The sequence below is a fragment of the Stenella coeruleoalba genome, assembly GCF_951394435.1.
Source record: "Stenella coeruleoalba genome assembly, chromosome: 1".
Lineage (NCBI taxonomy): Eukaryota > Metazoa > Chordata > Mammalia > Artiodactyla > Delphinidae > Stenella > Stenella coeruleoalba.
This window is the reverse complement of record NC_137169.1, coordinates 139,580,516-139,596,899: the sequence shown is the minus strand read 5'-3', so window position 1 is coordinate 139,596,899 and position 16,384 is coordinate 139,580,516. Positions and strand designations below refer to the sequence as shown.

Here is a 16,384-nt window from a genome sequence, read left to right as displayed (position 1 = left end):
TTTATCCATGAACTCGGAAAATATATATTACAATCTAGTGTAAAGTAGTTTCATATTTTTCTGATGCGTCACAGTTTATAAAACTTTCTATGTACTTTACATAGTTTAGGCATACATCAGGGCCCCTCAGAATTCTAGTTTGGCCTCGTGATTCTCTGGCTCCTTCTTATGACTAATTGTGCTTGGTGCTATAGGCTACACAGAGAAAAATGGTAAACAGCCTGCTTCCAAGAAGCCTAAAATCAACAGTGAGGTCTTAGACAACTGGCTATTAAATCAAGTTACTCTTTGGCAAGTGTTTAGCTATTCAGAGAAGGACAGATCATTTCTGATTGGGAAAATCTGGTTTTCTTAGGAAAATCCTTTTCCTTTGTTTTGCCTTTCTGCAGGAAGCACATAGTAGAGACGCATGTTTATGCTGCTGGACTCTGGGTGTTGCCCCAGGGCCCTGTATGACCAGGACTGCAGAGGCTGGGACTTCTCCCTAAACTCTCACCAGCCAGTCCTCTTCCCAAGGTCTCAAGAGTGCTCCTGGCACTGTCGCCATTGGTGGCACTCCTGCTGTGACTAAACAACGCCTCGGTGTTGCTCTCCAGTCACATTTCTGAATTGGAGGGTCCCCCAGAATCCCTGACTGCTGGGCCATCTCAGCCAGATTTAAGGTTTTTAGTCCCCTGTGAGAAAATGGAGACATGAGTTGACGACTTTCAGGAAGTTGGGCTTGGAAGGGGAAGAAAGAGAAGGAAAGTTGCACTGTCCAGAGTTAGGCTTGTTTTTCATAAAAGAGTGCCGGGGGTATGTTGAAATGCCGGTTGGGAAGGCTCCAGTGAGGAAGAAAGGTTGAGAAAACCCAACAGAGAGGGGCTGTTGAACTGAGTGAGGCTCCCAATTCTGTGAAAGTTGACAGAAGCCTGATCCCAGATGAGCAATTGGCCTTACGGAGGAGGAAAGACATTTCTTCCATTTGACTGGGAGGAGCAGAGGGGCGGGTGGGTACATGAAAGTGTACAATTTCAGGGCAGGAAGTGAGAAAGTGTTCAGATTTCTATTTTATTGTAAAATAGAAGCCAAGTTTGTTTGCTAAGACAGAGTAGAGGGCAGGGAAGTGGTTGAAGAGACTTGCCAACGTTTGAAATGCCTTCTGTGAAGAATTAAAGGGAGAGCTAATTCGAGACCGTTGGGATTGCCCACCTGAGCATACATTTCTAGTTCCCCTTATCCCAGTTGTTGTGGTTTTCTCCAAGAGCAGTTAGCAGCCTGGATGTGGTTGGTCAGCAGATAATGTACAGGTGTATGGAGAAGTCTTGATTTGCTCACCGTTAGAGCTTAGCTAGGTGGGTGTGTGGAAAGGAGAGGTGAAGAAGGGAACTGAACGTTTTTGCAGAAGAATTTTGACCTCTGATTTAGACAGGAAAGAAAGTGGAACGAGGGAAACCTAATAATTTGGAAGAAGTAGAAGGGTCAGTACACCAATTGTGTTATCTGGTGAAAGAATAAGAATAACTGAGTGGAAAGGAATAGAATTTTGGTCAGAGTGAAATGTATGTAACTTAAACACAATTGCATTTTCATTATATGAAGCATACGCAGAGGCCATGAAAGCCTAGACATTAGGGTGTTCTTAGCCCCTCTGTTGCTTGTAGGCAAGAGAGTTTTGATTTGCAGTCTCATATCTCAGTTCAAATGTCTAATATAAGAATACCTGGAGTTTACTTTTCAGAACTTCATAAAGATGGTTACTCAAGTGTTAACTATACATACACAATACCAATATGATATATTAACATCCTAAGTATTAACTTCAGCCTGTTTGCATTACAGAACCAATGCAGTCTTAGCCACATGAAGCTGAGAGAATCATCCTCGATCTGGTTTCTTGCCTTTAGTTATAATTGTGGCCCTCCTTGACTTCTCTGGCCTGTTCTTATTCCATGAAACTGTGCACGGAACTGGTCATTTCCTCGTATCAGTTCATTTAATAAATACCCTTTTGTAGAATGTTTCCATTTCTGTTTACCATGGCTCAGTTTCAGGCTTTGCTATTAGCAGCACACAATGGAAAACATGTGATGTTACTCTCTTCCTATAAGTCAGAGTAAAGTACCTTTTCCATCACAAATGAGGAAACTGAGCCATGGAGGAGATTAAAAACACTCACACAATCACACTTTGCAGGGATGTTGCCTCTGATGACTCAGAGTGGACACACTCAGCCATCACTCTGTCCTGAATTTTGATCAGTTGTATTCTCTGACCAGCTATTTCTTAGTCTTTAAGATGTGTCTTTCTCCTTCACAAAACTACACGGATAGGACATAAGGTTACGGAAACTGAGGTAAATAAAGCAAGCAGAACGGTGTGTGGCCCATGGCAGGCACTCGGCCATATTAGTTCCCTTTCCTGTCCCCAAATGCCACCTGCACCAGCGTTGTTTTTATAAAGCTCAGGAATGGCATTACGCTTTTAGTGAGGTGTGCAGGTGGCTGCTTCTCTCAAACGTCACTACACTCTTCTGCCCTGTGCTGCCAGTGAGAAAGTAGAGAAGAAACTTGAGGATTAAAGAAAAGTGGAAAAGCCTGCAGAAGAAAAGAACATGTTGGCAAGTCTAGGGGCACATACTAAACCATAGGCACCATCAGAAGTTTCCACTTCAAGAAGTTAGTAATGATCCTTAGGGCTTTTTGGTTGCAAGAAACCAAAACCCAATTCAGCCTGCCTTATGCAATTGAAAAAAAAGCAATTTATCGGCTCAGAGAACTACAGTGTTGGATGCACAAGCTTACCATGGCATTGGGACCAAATCTTGCTCCTTCCATCTCTGGCTCTGCTTCATACACTGCCCCCCTCCAACCCCCCACCCCGGGTTGACTCCATTTTCAGGTAGGCCCTCATGGAGGCAAAATGGCTGCAGGCACTGGAAGCTTGTAGCTTACGTCTGTTATCCCACCCTTTCTCCTCGAAAAGAGGAATCTTCTCTTTCCAATAGTTCCAAAAGTATCCTAGAATTGATTCTTAATGACTTTGACTAGGTCGTGTTCACAGCTTTGAACCAAATACAGTGGACGTGGGATGGAAGTTGTGAATGTCCAGGCGTGGGCTTGGACAATGGACACTGCTCCACTACAACTCATACTCTAAGGATGGGAGAAGGGTATTCTCATGTGAAAAAAAACAAACAAACAGAGTACTATTAGAAGAAGGAATAAATGGTTTTACCCAACCAGTAGGCTTAAAACCAGCAAGTATTCCTTAAGAAACAAAGCTTATATGTATAATCAAAACCCTCTTGACCTCATAATATATAGCTCACCTTAGAATTTTTTACCGAAAAGAAAGTTTTTACATCATTTTTGAGCATGAATGATGTAGTTGGACCATAGAACATATTAAATAAGAAAATAAGAAGGTTTGGTCTTCATAAGGGAAAAGGCTTCTCTCTGACCAGATGGAAATACCTAAAATATTACTTACGAAAGAGGTTTTAACATGTTATTCAAATGAAACTTGGATCTTCTTAGCTTCCACTGCATCATTTTACCTGAAAGGTTTGTGTAGTGAACTTGCAGATTGGATTATTATGTGATGTAATGAGTTATTCAACCCATTGTCCTGCCCATTGTAGTGATGAGTAAACATCGGCGTGGATTAAGAAGAGAATTGGTTTCTCCATATGTGTGCATCTAACTATTACCAGTTTTTCAGGTACTTACGAGGTTGAACAAAATATGGAAGCTTAAATTTTCTGCTTTTGTTTGCTTGTTTTCTGAATATAGGCTACCTTGTAGAAACTTGCCGAAACAGTGGAATGATCCCTTTTCTCAGATCAAGGACTTTTGGTTCTATCAGGCTTTGAGAGGCTCAACTTGTCAGACCCCTAGTGACTCACAAGACTACTTTTTAACTGCTATGACAGGACATCTGTACACTGTAAATTTGAAACTGCAGGGGTAAAAAACAAGAGCCTTGATGATTTGTCTTAGGAAGTACAAAAACCCAATCATTTCTTATTGCTGGATTGTCTTGAGTTCAGTGGAATCAGAGTTTTATGAAGCATGTAAGGTTTATTGGGGAAAAAAAGTCACAATTGAGAAGAAATTGACAGGATTTTCCTAAGTCATGTTTTTCTTCTCTGTCTTAAAATATCAAACCTTAGAATGATAGAAACTTATGTCAGTATAGTAGTGTTGCAAAAGTTGCTAGTGGATCTAAATCAAATTTGCTTATGAAGGAAAGAACTTATTGCAAAAGCTACAGATGAATATATTTGTCCCAGATTTCTATAAGTTCTGGCTGTGTAGCCAAACCCTGTGCAGTGTTTAGATCAGTTGGAATCATAACTGTCGTGCCCCAAGGACACAAGACAATTTTGTCTCTTAGATACTGGTATTTTCATTGAGTCTCCAAAAAACCAAATTACAATAAATCTTTGTGGGAGGCCCCTATTTCAACCTCATTGTTAGAATCACCAACAAGAGTAGATTTAGGGGTAATTACCTCTGAGGTAGACCTGAAGAGAGAGATTGTAGAAGCACAGATAGAAGATGACACTTGGAGGCTTTTTTTTTTTTTTTTTAATTTTCACCTTCAGCTCCATAGTCCTTGAGGACACCTGCTTCAAATTTTGTAGACAGTGGGTCCCTCACTGCTAGAAATCAGAATGCTTTTTCATATTATTCATTTCATTAAAGGCTTATCTTGAATGTTAAGTCAACTAAAATATCAATACTTTTAACCACCAGAATGTTTCAAAGTATTCTCATGAACTAGAATCAGAATTGATCAAAGACTAGCTCTATTGTGCAAGCACTGAGAGCTTTGGTGTAATAACGTTGACAAAATGGGTTTACTGTTTAGAGGGGAGTAATCACTGCTATATGACCAAAAAAAATTTTTTTTATTAATTAAAAAAAATGAACAGGCTATTATTTATCATTGCTATCAATATAAAAGTTCATGTTATTCCACCCATAATTATATAGTGTTTTGTAATGCTTTAGGATAAATTGTTATCAGAAGGTTCTAAGACACTTAAGGGAAGCAGGCAGCCTGAAGCCATATACCCAATGACACCCTATAGCTTAGCTACAGAGGTGGCACTTAGCTTCAGGTCTTTCTGCTTGCTTTCTGTTTATCTGTTTTTCCTTCTGCTTTTCTCTCCCTTCCCCTCTTCCTTCCACCCTCCTTCCTTACTTCCTTAAATTTCCATTTAAAAAGCACCCGAACCCCTTTCTGGTTGTACTCTCCTTTTCAGTCATAAAATTGAAGTATACTATTTAATTTTAAATAGCTTAACCTCCCCCCAAATTTTAATGTCAAAAAACAAACCCAAAGAAATGTAATTCTAATTTAAATATTGAAAGTTTTTAGGTGGAACCTGATATGCTAATTTTTCTCCTAAGCAATTTCTATGTTCAACATTTTAACTCGCAACTAGGTGCTTGTAATAAAAGTGGTGACTATTTCAAAAATACAGTAAACATAGATGTGCATTCATTAAGTTTTTATATAAATACATATATAAATAAATTGTAGACACAATCAAGAAATCAAGCCTTTCAGGGTTATCTATTGCCATTGTTTCTTATGCATTGAAGCTCTCACCATAGCCATTACTATAAAACGTTCCCTAAGTACATAAAGGCTCTGATCGTTAAGATTTTTATTGCCAGCCACACATACAGAGCTGCAAATTGCCTTGTTTCAGATTTATTATGTATTACTCCAGAAATTCTATAAAGATCAAAAGAACTGATTACAATGTTGACCTTTGCATTAACTCATCTGAATTTAAATTCAAGTGTTTGATTTGGGAAAATAAGTCCATTTATCATAGGTCTGCTACTGAGGGGATTGTGCAGCCCTGATTGGGAGCGCTGAGACCAAATTTATTTATTGAGCGTGGGCTTGAAAATTGTTTGTAGGACAAGAGGAACAAAAGTTTGACCTGCCATTGTTACAGTACGAGGGGAACAATGTGGACATTGCCCTTTTCAAATTTCAAATAGTCAGTCTGTTTCAATCTTGTTGATAGAATCTCCATGTATTAAATTGAGCAAATATATACTGTTTTAAAAATATAAACCACTCTCTGATTTAAAATTAATGATCATTCTTTTACTGAGAGAAATAACCATTTCTTCAACATAGAGGTTACATTTTGGAGGAATATTGAGATGCTTCTCATTCTGAAATTGGCCTTTATATTATACTTGAGCTCTCACTTGTCAACTTTTTGTTTTCTGAATTACTAAGAAAAAAACTGGTTGTAGTAATGTCTTCCTATGTAGAATTATGGATTTAATTAACTTTCACCTATTGAACTATTCAATTTTCACCACACAAAAATTCTAAATTTTAACCCATTCACTCACCATGCCCACATTCACTGCCCAAACTGTCTATGTTGCCCACATTGATAAACCTTCTGATCTGCCTTTAGATGGGCAGAGAGTTCTAGAAAGTGATTTGATAAGGGAAGGGGTGATGGCATTCAGCACAAGGCATGGGCTTGAATCTGTCCCTATACCCATGCTTTTTGATAGCATAGCTTCATAACAATGTGAAAAATTAGGGTCCAGCACTGTTAAGTATAGTGATGATGGACATGACTTGGCCCATAGTGACCTGAAGAGCCAATTGGTAAAAATGCATACGATGTGGGTTAGGATTTATGCCCAGCTTAATGCTTAAGGTTCAGCTCTTCTGCTCTTCGTGGTGATTAACCCTCCAACCCAAGTCACTGTCAGAACGGAGAGGCCAGGGTATTATTACCCATTTGCTAGGTTTCAGTGGGCAGACTGGAAACAATTACAGTAGACCCTTGATATCTGCAGGAGATTTGTCCTGAGACATTTGCGTACTGCAGATGGAAAAATGTAACATAGCATATTATGTTCCCTATAAAATCCATTCCAGTAAAGTAAGACTAAAAATATTAAGTATCTCTTAGGCCATTAATGATTCTGTAAACACAAAACCAAAGTATAAAACTATTAAAGTAAAATGTGCCACCAAAATAAATTTCATACCACATAAAAATATTATTTAATAACATTAACCCCGAATTTATAGAATCTGCAAGTCGTAAAGGGTATTGGTGTAATGACATTTAGAGATAACACTGAGACACGAATTCTCAGCTTTCTTGCTGTGAACTTGCTCCATGCATGTGATTCACATTAGAACTGCAGCAGAATCATGAATGACTATCACGTGCCTTTTGGGACTCTAGAATAAATTATCTTGCAAAACTTCTTTAGTTCAATTTTTTTTAAAGGATGTAGACTTTTCAGTTATTGATACCTACACGAATCCATCTAAGGCAGAATCAACCTGTTTTATGATGAAAAGGTAGGGCTAAGATAATGCTTTTGTACTTATTTCATCTTTATACAGTCTGAAATTCGAGGGTCCTGGTAAGGGAGAGGTAAAGTCTTTGTGAGTATAATCCAGTGTTTGTCTGAAAGAAATAAATCTGTAAAGTATTTAGGTATTATAATCTGATTATTGGGGTTTTTTTAAGTTTTCAAATTTTTTTAAATTTTTGAAATTAAAAATAAATTTCAAGGTGAAATTTTTTTTTTTTTTTGAAGACAAGTTTTATTTGGGAAGACTTTCTAATTAGGGTGAAATTCTTGAAGAAAGAAATTCCTGTGTCATTGTCGACTTGAAATTATTGAAATTATACAAATTATTAAATTAGTGGGAAAGTTGTATTTACCAAATTAAGCATTTCCTTTTTTTCTTGTTTAATTTAAGTGGACGTTTAAGTCCTAAATGATTTAATTGTACTTTGCTGAATTTGACCGTTCTGTTTGATGTAGTTTCATGTATGGTGGTGATGATTATTTTATTTCCTATATTTTAGTATTTTGAGTAATGTCAAGATATTATAGCAGTGAGAAGGTAGTGTGGAGGCAATGAACAGGGTGTTTTAGAGAGAGTACTTGTGTTCAGTACAAAGCAAATAGCCTTATACGTTCTTTGCCCATCTCAAACCTCTTAATTAATTTCAAGTTAGCAAATATATATTGAATGCCTACTATGTGCCAGATACTGTCTTCAGTAACCCCAGGTACAAAGATTAATTGAAACAAGCCCTACTGTCAAGGGATTTGCTATCTATCAGGGTAGGCATGTACTTAATCTAATGTGGCCAGGTAAGTGCTTTATTAATGGAATGAACAAAGGGCTGAGGAAATTCAGAGAGAAAGAAAATGCCAAAAAGGACTCCTTTTCTTTTCTTTCTAATCTCTATGAAAATGATCTAAGAACTCAACTTAGCATGACAGAATGCTTTTGATGTAACGGATTTTAGAGAAAATACTGAATTTTTTTTTAACAGATTAGAAAATTGAGGGCCACGGACATAAAGTGATTTATCAAAGCTCATACATCTGTTTTTTTGTTTTTGTTTTTTTTTAAGCGTAGTCATTGATTAAGGATTTACTGTACTCATAGAGGCTACCATTTAGGCTAATAAGCCTTCCTAATGACTAGAGAGCAAATAAGTTCAAAATTGTATAATTTTGTATGCTTCCATAATTGCAATATGATTTGAAAGAAAGAAGAGAAAATCTGATATAAATAAAGGCTGATATAAGTGAAGAATACACTAATTGAGCCTTATGTGTAGGTAAGGTTTGGATAGGTGGAGAGTATAAGAGGCACAGTGCAGATAAAAGAAAATTGAAGTATGAGGCTGGGATGAATTTGAAGTATGAGTGACAATTCCTGGCACGAAGTCTTAAATATTCATTGTGTGTGTGTGTGTGTGTGTGTGTGTGTGTGTGCGTGTGTGCGCGCGCGCACGCCTGCTCTGTGCCAGAGTGTTGTGCTTCCTGTTTCCCCATGTTTTCTGTCTCTTTAATCCTTACAGATAACCTGTGAGATCAGCATTAGGCCCAATTTATGGATGAGACTAATTGAGGCACAGAGGAATTAACTTACTTAGCTAGGTTACATAGTTAATATGTGGGAGAGCCAAGATTACTTTATCTTGCTGCCAAGTACTCATTCTTTCTTTCTTCCATACCCTGATGTTAGTTAGATGACTCCCAAATGTTCTCATGTGTGAGACTAGAAAAATGCTGTTACTGCCCAGTAGCCAAAAACAAATAAATAAACAATAAAAAATAAATAAAAATTGAACTTCATGAAGATAAGCTAAGAGGGATGATAATGAATTTTTTTGGATATAATGAGTCTAATTTGATTCTAACATTTCCAAAAAGAGACATCTAAAGGGTTCCTGGAAGAAGGGGATTAGTTGTTGGAAGTATGGAACATTAGATGAGGAAAGGCTGTATATGTGTGATCAGTCAATAAAAAGATGATGATAGAAGCTAGGAGAGTTGATGCACTTTTCCAGAAAGAAAGTATGTAGAGAAAAGAAAGGCAAAAGATATGACTCTGGAAAATTGGAAGAGAGTTTCAGTTGGAAGAGATAAGTGTGTAGGTATGATGGTTTTGTCTTAATGTTTGGCAGGGTTTTCTTTGCTTTTGGGTTTTTGTTTAATACTGATGCATCATTGTTATGAACCACCAAATTTTATTATACTTTAATTATGTCTACCTTCCTCTGTAGTCCAGAAAGTTTTTCATGCCTGATGATACACATGTGGGTTTGAAATTCAGCTAATTGTATAAGGAGTCATAGTGATTAACCATACAAACAGAAGGTTCTGCAGGGTTTGCACTAAACCATGCAAAGAAAGAAGAAAGGGGGTAAACAGTGAAAAGTAAGTAATTTGGGGAAGGAAAAGAGGTGGGTAAACGGATAAGGAATAAAAATTTTGTAGGGCTTCTCTGGTGGCGCAGTGGTTGAGAGTCCGCCTGCCGATGCAGGGGACACGGGTTTGTGCCCCAGTCTGGGAAGATCCCACATGCCACAGAGTGGCTGGGCCCGTGAGCCATGGCCGCTGGGCCTGTGCATCCGGAGCCTGTGCTCCTCAACGGGAGAGGCCACAACAGTGAGAGGCCGGCGTACCGCAAATATATATATATATATATATATATATATATATATATATATATATAATTCTCTTAAGAGACCTGTGAGGCTGTTATTACTGTTGCCCTTTTACACAGAAGTAAAAAGAAGTGAAGTGACTTGCATAGCTAGAAAGTGACAAAGCATGCATTTGAACAATAGTATGACTTTCAAATCCACACTAACTTCCAATTATTGAATGCCAAGCTGAGCTAGTAACTGAGGCAGGTGTCTGTAATATCCTAAGCTGAGTGTAGTTAGTACCTTTACAGCTGGTGTTACAATAAATACTGTGCCCCAGCCAACTGCGTGGTCACGTGACATCTGGTCACCCCGTAAGAATTGTGGGAGAACCAATACGGCCCAGGTTTAAAGAGGACAATTAATTGTTGCTTAGTGCAGGTGGTGGTGGGCACAGAGGGTACCAGTTGTGAGCTCTTATTTTCTTTAGATATCCTGAATTTTTTTCACAAATTATCAATAGTTTAATAAGCAGAAGAAGCAGTTTAAAGCAGAATTTCATTCTGAGTATGAAATGTGGCCTTGTTTCATATGGACCATTGAGGTCCTGATCACTAGAAAGGACATGAGTAGTTTTTAGTTATAAAGCTAAGAATCTGCCCAGTTAATAATCTTTTTAACTTGCAGTCTGAGGTTTCTGATTTGAGAATTGAGTAATGCTTGCTCATGTTTTTATGGCTGCTCCTACATTTTCAAAATGCAAGTGGTGTAGAATTCTTTTTCTTTTAGTATGGCGAGAGGAAAATCCACTGTAAAATCTGTAAGAATCTTTTTGATAGATCTTACTTTGTGTTCATTGAAATATTTCCGTATATAGTTAAAAGAGCACATTGAGTTTTCCCACTAATTATGTTTTATTCCCACTGTCATTTACAAAAGATATATATCTGTATTCAATAAGCAAGAGCTTACTGAAAACATGTGTACATAGGATTCTGTTATATGTGATTCAAAGCAATTAAAATATCAGCCATGGCCTTTGTTTGAGATTTTCATGTAGGTGTCCAGGTAAAACATAAATACTTAAATCAAATCAATAAGTTAATACTGTTTCATTTTTTATCTACCATGTACCAGACATTATGCAGTGTGGGGGAGAAACAAAGTTGAATAAGACATGATTCCTAGTCCGTAGACGCTTATAGTCTGTGGGAGGGTTAGATAAGTAAGCAGCTAATTAAAACACAATGTAATAAATGATGTAAGTACAGTGCTTAGGATATAGAGAGGTTGCTGGGAGCCCAAAGGGTGATCCTTATGTCATTATGGACACAAGTACATAATAATATTATTGGACTTATGTAAGATACAATGAAAGGAACCAAGGTACATAGTGTCAGTTTTTAAATGAATTCATTAAGATATTAATATGCATCACCAAACTCATTCCTTTGCACTGCTAAACAAGGCTTGCCAAGTTATGTGACGTTATTCTCTTTTAAGAAGAAGTATTTGTGAGAACTGAGATATGAGTCAATAAAAAGTAGCTTTTTCTCTTCATAAATATATTGTCTTGGTCAGCACCTTTGATACTGTTTATTATCTGTGGGCATCCGTATGCCCAAGACCGACATTTCCACGCTAGCCCTTTTGGTGTTATCCACCCACGAAGATTGACATTTGGATTTGCTGCCATACATATTTGCAGAATCAGTCAGGGTTTCCAGTTTGGCCTTTTCCGTTTCCACTCAGTCTGATGCCTTTATTCAGAAAGAAACTACCCTTCTATTGATTCTCTATCTTGCCGCAGGGTTTTTAATTTTTTCTTTTCCTGCATTTGGTTTCAAGCTTTTCATTTATGCTTATGACAACCAAATTTTGCATGCTGTGAAAGCATTTCTTACGACCTCCCCGCCGGTGTTTTTCCCCTGTTGCCCTGCCTCCTTCAGTAAGGTATAGCACAGTGGTCCTCAAACCTCAGTGAGCGTCAGAATCACTGGCAGGGCTTGATAAGACCCAGATGGTGGGGCTCCACCTCCCACACGTTCTTAGGCGGTAAGTTTGAGGCTTGAAGCCTGAGAATTTGCATTTCTGACAGGTTCCCAGGTGATGTTGATACAGTGGGCCTGGGGACCACCCTTGGACAACCATGGCAGACAGCATTGCTTTTCAAAGTGTGGTCTGGGGACCCATGGGAATCCCCAGGACTCCTTCAAGGGGTCCACAAGGGCAAAACTGTTTTCATAATAATGCTAAGATACTATTTGACTTTTTTCACTTCATTTTCTCAGGGGTATATCATGGTATTTTCCACAGTCTCCAAGCAGTGAGTTATAGATTCTTGGATTTAAAAATTAAGGCAGTTTCAATTCCAGTACAGCAGATATCCATAAAACAAAGGCTCTGTGGAGTCGTCAATCATTTTCAAGAATATAGAGGCTGAGAACTGCTGGCCTAAAGAAATGAGCACAACATCTTAGAATTAAGGTCATGAAGACACAGTGTGTTCTAGCTCCTTTCTGCTCTCCCATCTCCACCAGACCATCTGTCATTGGACACACCGACCTCTGTTCTACTCCTTGAACATCTCTTCCCTGCTTCCGGGCCTCTATATGTGCTCTTTCCTTTGACTGGGGATGTTCCCACCTCTCCTCCCCTTGGCTTCACTGCTCCATCTCGCCCCTCAGGACTCAGCTCAGCTGGGGTTCCACTTCCCCACCACCTTCTCCTTCTTTATTTACTTCTTAGAATTTACCAGCAATCTATCACATTCTTGTATATATATATTTTTTCCATCTTTATTGGAGTATAATTGCTTTACAATGGTGTGTTAGTTTCTGCTTTATAACAAAGTGAATCAGTTATACATATGTTCCCATATCTCTTCCCTATTGCGTCTCCCTCCCTCCCACCCTCCCTATCCCACCCCTCCAGGCGGTCACAGAGCATTTGACTGCATTCTTGTATATTTGTTTGTTTTTAGTTCAGTGTGTCTCTCCATGCCATCAATACCCGGTCCTCCTCAGCTTTGTTCACCAGTATATTTCCTCTTCCTCAACTCAAGACACACTGAAAAGGCTCAATATTTTCTTTCTTTCTCTTTCATATTTTAATTTTATTGGAGTAGAGTTGATTTACAACCTTGTGTCCGTTTCGGGTGTACAGCAAAATGATTTAGTTATACATATATCCATTCTTTTTCAGATTCTTTTCTCATATAGGTTATCACAGGATACTGCATAGAGTTCCCTGTGCTGTACAGTAGGTCCTTGTTAGTTAGTTGTTCGTTATATATAAATATCTGGTTCCTTTACTCAGCAGGAAAATAATGTCAAGGCTCAATATTTTCTTACTGAGTAAAGGAACCAGACATTTTTGGACTAAAATACTGGCTCTGCTCTGTGTGAAGCAGGTGGTCTTAGGTGGTTTCTTTTCATCTCTCTAAGCCTCATTCATGAGCCTGAGATAATAATTAGAATCTTGCAGCATTGTGAGCATTAGAAATACTGTCTAGGCAACTTCTGAGAGTCCGGGCCACCTAGAAAGTGCTCAATCAATGTTTGGTGATATCAATCACAATGGATACTATTTACACAGTACATACCGGGTTCATCACAGAGAAAGAAAAAAAACAATAAAAGAAAAGACAAAAGAAAAGAATAAAACAAGTGCAAGTATCCCTGCATTTGGAGGTGTTCACATTTCAGTGGAGTGTGCTACTCCGCAGGCATTCTAATTGTGTAGCCAGTTCCGCAGAGTTGGGTTGTAGTGACCTTATGTCGGTGTTTCACAAACTACCCATGTGAGAAGATATTGTTTCAGATTCCATGGTGTGGTTTAATGTCCATAGAGCTCATAGTTAATACCATGGGGCAACTCAGGAAGTTAGTTGTATCTAGTCTCTTAGTTATATTGATGCTTAGATGCCACCATTACTCTATGGATAGCTTCCTTCTAGAGTGAGTTTAAGAGCATATCCTGCCGTACTCTTGGAATATATGCTAATACTGGACAGCCTCCTTTCTGTCTATGAATTCTTTTAATAGTGTGCTACCCCAGGAAGGTAATTGAAGATAACTTCTTTTTTCTGGAATTCTTTGTTACTTTTGACCGACTTGAGTAAAAGTGTTCTAGGAATTCATTAAAGGTAGTAATATCATCTCTTTCATTTTCTGTATTTTAAAACTTGTGAACTATTCTTTATGCAAAATACCTAGTAAATTATATTCATTTTTCAGTTGATTCTCCGTATACTTCCTACCAAGTTTTGGGTTTTGTACTATTTTATGAAATGGTATTAGAATGGTTTTAGTTATAGAGATGGCAACATGGCTTCTAAGACAAACTATTCAGGTGTTTGAAAGATTATAGTATTTAACCTGTTTGTGAATTCTTCCGAATATATACCAAGTTGTTTTATAACTATGATAAAATGCTAATCAGCTGTAGTGAACAATACTTATGCTTTTGACTAATTCAACACATGGGTCAGTAGAGACAAATATACCAAGTTCTGTTGGTGACTGACACAATGGTAAATTAGACAGTAGCCACTGCTTTCCAGAAATGTATTTTCTTGTAGAGGAGATAAACATATAAATTTTAACATGATGCAGTCTGTTAAGTGATATAAGAAAGATGCAAAGAAACACAGGTATTCCAAGTAGAGAGAGAAATTACTTCTGTTGTATGTGGATCGAAGAATCCGTGTGTGTGTGTATGTGTGTTTCTGTGTGTGTGTGTGTGTGTGTGTGTGTGTGTGTGTGTGTGTGTGTTTGAATTGGAGCATGGGAAGAGATGCATTCCCTTTATTACTTTAATAGCATGAGTTCAAATGGTTTGCTGGTTGCCAGTTCGGGTTTCCTTCAGGCCCTTAGAATCGGCCAAAAACAGCAAATCAGCTATAAAACATTCAATTTATGGACCATTATTATAGATAAGATATTTAACTCTATTTAAACTCATGACCTTTCCGCTAGTTGAAAAGCATCAGAAAAGCACCAGCTTATGTAGTCACTAATAATGTCTTTGTGGAAATTACTGAATTAAATTTTGTGATTTAGACTGGCTACCTTGTGGTTTTCACTTAATTTGTAAAGTAACGCTTCTTTATAATTTGATGTGTTTTGTATATTAAATATGTATCGGCATTTCCTATATGCTCGTGAGAAACAATTGCTCTGTTGTTTCAAGTAATTCACTGAAAAGAGTGATTGATGCTGCCAATAATAAACATCTTCAGTCGCACCATCCCCCTGCATGCACACCCTGCATGCACACCCTCCTTGCTCCCAACTCCCAGCAATCCTACAAAAGCTCCTTATTCTTGCTTACATCTATTGTAATATTTATTGTGTCATCTTATTATTGAGATTGTATCTTGCATTAGACCTTGAGACAATTAATACAAATGATGATAGTTACGAGATACTGATGTATGTGTTTTAAAGATTATCTCATTTAATTCTCATAATAGCTCTATAAAATGGGTACTACTTTCATACCCATTTTACAGATGAGGAAGTTAAAGCAGTCATAGAGCTGAAACATGGAGGAATCAGGCTTTAGACCCAGGCCATCTGGCTTCATACCCCATACTTTTAATCATGATGACGTTCTGCTCCTAAGAACTACTCTATACTGGAGAAAAAGAGAAAATTGATGAAATCCATAAATTCTAGTTTATTATTTTAAAACCTTGTGGATGATATATCCCATTGTGACCAGTGCATCGGACAGCAAGAATTACTGATAAGACTTCATATTGCTTTGTTTTCCAGTCTTATTATAAAGGTGATGTTTTGGCCACAATTGATTTTGTAACCTGCAGACTGAAAAATATAATACGTTACGTGGAATTTTGCTATAAAATAGTGAGAAAGCTTAAACTAGTCAAGTACTTAATGCTTTATTACTTGCTTATGGATCACACAGAAAGATTTTCATCTATTCTAGTGTAAGGATAATTCTTCTATTCATGAGTCTATTTAAAGGGTTGATGTCAGTTTGTAAGTCTAGTGGGGCAGAAGTTTAATACTTGGGCCAAAGAAAATGGAGCATCTTTATTTAGTCCATTTGATATTTCTCGTGAGTTTCCACTTATTAGTACTGGGTGTGGGGAAGGAGCATGTGGGTGGGGATGCAGGAGTCAGGAAGTGAAACGGATTTGCCCATTACTGTATCTCAGTATCAGGTCTGTTTCTAACAAATGCTTGGTCTTGCATTTCTTTTCCCCCTCCCATCTGCTTCTCTCCAAGAGGCAGTAGGGAGTTTATGTGCCCTTGGGGTCATGGAGAAGATTACCTTTGGTCCATGCATCGTCCTCCTGTCCATGCAGTACACTTTGGTCCTTGCTGATGTCTGTCTAGCTGTTGTGATCTGAAGACAGGCACCTCATTCACTTGTATAAGTCTGGTCCTGTTTGGCGTTTGG

At 38.0% G+C, this 16,384-nt stretch overlaps 1 protein-coding gene across 2 annotated transcripts in view; it reads left to right on the top strand.

The window, feature by feature from the left end:
* Nucleotides 1-16,384, top strand: part of GPATCH2 (G-patch domain containing 2) — a 165,761-nt gene that overhangs the window by 73,201 nt on the left and 76,176 nt on the right. The gene's annotated exons all lie outside the window — the stretch shown is intronic.